Source organism: Rhinolophus hipposideros, assembly GCF_964194185.1.
Source record: "Rhinolophus hipposideros genome assembly, chromosome: 10".
Taxonomy (NCBI): Eukaryota; Metazoa; Chordata; class Mammalia; order Chiroptera; family Rhinolophidae; genus Rhinolophus; species Rhinolophus hipposideros.
The window spans coordinates 72,386,210-72,390,048 of record NC_138056.1 but is presented as its reverse complement, the minus strand read 5'-3'; positions in this window follow the sequence as shown (position 1 = coordinate 72,390,048).

Genomic DNA, 3,839 nt, shown 5'->3' with positions numbered 1-3,839 from the left:
CTTGAACAGCAGGAGGAGAGAGGAGACCGTGTGTCTTTACAACAGTAAATTAAGGAATGATCACACACACACACACACACACACACACACACACACACACACACCAGAATTAAAATAATGACAAATACATAAATGTGGAGGGGGTGCATAAAAATGGTAGTGATTATAGAATATGTTCAAACTTAAGTGACCATCAATTTAAAATAGACTACTATAAACAGAACTTGGTATATATGAAGCACATGGTAACCACAAACCAAAAATCTACAGGAGGTATTCAAGAAATAAAGGAGTTCAAACACTACACTACAGAAAGTTATCAACATACAAATGAACAAGAGAATAAAAAAGAGAGTACTACAATAACAATCAGAAAACAATAAAATGTCAATAACTACATACATATTAATAATTACTGCACATGTAAAAGGATTAAATGCTTCAATCAAAAGATGAATAAAGAAGATATGATACATAAATGGGATGCAATATTACTCGGACATAGAAAACCATTAGTGACAACATGGGTGGACCTAGAGGGTACTGAGCTGAGTGAAATACGTTGGACAGACAAATACCATATGCTTTTACTTGTGGAATCTAAAAAACAAAATAAATAAACAAGAAAGATTGAAGCCAATTCATGATACAGAGAACAAACTGATGATTGCCAGCTGGGAGGGAGATTGGAGGGCTGGGTGAAAATGAGGAAGGGATTAAGAAGTACAAATTGTCAGTTACAAAATAGTCACAGGGATGTAAAGTAAAGCATAGGGAGCAGAGTCAATAATATTGTAATAATTATACATGGTGTCAGTTGAGTGCAAGTCTTATGGGGTGATCACTTTGTAAGTTATATAAATGTTTAAACATTATACTGCACCCAAAACTGATATAATGTTGAATGTCAGCAACAATTGAAAAATAAAAATAAATTAATAAAGGTTTTGAATTCTTTTAAAAGTACAAAGACAAATCCAGCAACTAAAAGAAAATAATTTTGACTTATATATCCAATAAAGGACTGTGTACAAATATATGAAGTATTTTTTTAGAACTCAATAACTTCTTTTAAACAACCCTATTAAACATGGACAGATTTGAATAGATGCTTCTACAAAGAAGACATATGAATGGATAATAAACACAAGAAAAGTTGCTCAACATCATTAGTCATTATAGTAATGCAAACCAAAGCCACAAGAAATTACTTACTACCTTACACCTATTAGGGTGATTATGATAAAAAAATACATTCAATAAGAAGAGTTGGTAAAGCTATGAAGAAATTGGAACCCTCATACTTTGCTCATGGGAATGTAAAATGATGCCATCACTTTGGAAAACAGTCTGGCAGTTCTTCAAAAGGTTAAACAAAAACTAAACAAATGACCCAGCAATTTCACACCTAGGTATCTACTTAAGAGAAATGAAAACATATTTCCACACAAAAGTGTACACATGAATGTAATAGCAGCATTATTTATAATACTCAAAAGTTTGAAGCAACCTACTGTCTAATAAATAAATGGATAAACAAAATGTGGTACATGATGGAAGAGCATTTTCTATCTTGATACACGCTGCAACATGGGTAGACTTCAAAAACACTATGTTAAGTGAAATCAGTCACAAAAGATCTATATTCTCTCATTTATGTGAAATGTCCAAAATAGACAAATTTCTATATAGAGGAAGATTAGTGGATACCTAGGGCTGGAAGTAAAGGAGAGAAATAGAGAGTGACTGCTTAAGGGGTATACTGTTTCTTTGAGACACGATGAAAATATTCTAAAATTAGATTATGGCTATGGTTGCACACTATCTAAATATGATAAAAGCCATTAAATTTTACACTTTAACCTGGTAAACTCTATATCGTGTAAATGAGAACAAAAAGAGGGAATCATATATCTGAATAACTTGAAATATAAATATTTAAAATTTTCCACAAAGAAAACATCAGGTCTTGACAGCTTCAATGACTTATACTCCATATTTAAGAAAAAAATAATACCATACTTAAATTCTTTCAGAAAGTAAAGGAGAAATATGGAGGTCTTCCCTGCATATCTTAGTGAAGGCTCCCACATATTGAACAATGAAAAATGACAAAATATGAAGAGAGAATATATTCTTTTGTCCTCCAGAAACATTAGCTCTTCACATTTTAAGAGTATTAAACCCAAAAGTGTTCATGTACCAGAGGAAAGTGAGTCCCTGAGCTACCATTTACATTCCAAAGACTGTCAACTGAATACCTTCTTACTTGTTTCCTAGAGAATATCTGTTTAGATTATGGAAATTAGATGCTGTATTTCTCTTGGGGGGAGCAAGTAGCAAATGGGAAATGGGTAGTCTACGTAAATTCCCAGATTCACAATTTCAGAGTTCTTCTCTTGTAGTGCAAAATCCCCGTTTGGAGAATGCCTAATCACCTGTTGTAAGTAATAATAGTTTGGTTCTGATCCAGACACCTCACCTTTGCTGTTAAGACAATATAAATGCTATTGATATTAAACACTTACCACGAAAGTCTTTCTAAATCATTTTATGAGGCAAACCTTATCCTGATACAGAAACAAAATAAAGACATTACAAGAGAATAAAACTGCAGAGCTTCTGGACTAGGAAAACACAGGCAGAAGATAGCCATCTCTGAAACAGGAAGAGTGCCCTCAGCAGACGGCTGGCTGGCACTTTGATCTTGGGTTTCCCAGCCTCCAGAACTGTGAGAAATAAATTCCTACTATTTGTAACCGCACCCCCCTAAAAAAAACCCAAAACCAAACCAACAAACAAAAAACTACAGATCAATATATTCCATAATATAAATACAAATTTTTTTAAATATTAGCAAAATCAAACCCAATAATGTGTGAAAGAGGTAATGCACCATGAACAAACGATGTTTATTTTGTAATTCAAGTTCATTTTAACATTCAAAAATCAATATATTTGAGCATATTAGGTGAATAAAGTATAAAACACATGATAATCTAAATAGGTAAGTGGTTGACAAAAATGTATTGGACAAAGTTAAAAATCTCTTATGATAAAAATTGACATCAAATTAAAATGGAAAGGAACCTCCTCAATCTGATCAAAAACATCCATGAAAATCCTTCAGCTGACATCATAATAACAAATGCCTGAATATTTCCTTCCTTAGAGAGAAAAAGTGAAGATGTCTATCAGCTCTCACCACTTTTATTCAGTATTTGTACTGGAGGTTCTCATCAGGGCAATAGTCAAGAAAAGGAAATAAAAGTCAAGCACATTGGAAAGGAGATAATCAAATTGTCTTTATTTGCAGAACGTATTTTTTCTTCTAAGAAATTCCCATAAATTTAACAAATATAACAACAATAATAATGAGCTATTGAAATAAGTTTATTTATCTAGATCATAGAACATAAATATAAAAAAATTTACAAAAATCTGTGAGAAGATAAATATCACAAAAGAGGTATAAGACATGCACATTAAAACTACAAAGTATGACTGAGAGAAATGATTGAAGGTAATTAAATACAGAAGTATGTTCATAGATTGGTTGAACATGCATTTTTAACATGTCATTTTTGTACATATCCACCTATAAATTGAACTCAATTCCAATCAAATAGTAGATATTTTTTATAAATTTTAATGCAAAGAATCTAGAATAGTCAAACAATTTTGACTAAGGAAAACAAAGTTAGAGAAAATACACTAACAGATTTCAATATTTACTAATCAAGATAGTGTGGCATTGGCATAAGAATTTGCCTATTCTGATATACAACAATAAAATGCAATAGAGAGCTCCAAAATTTAATCACATGCATAGGGTCACT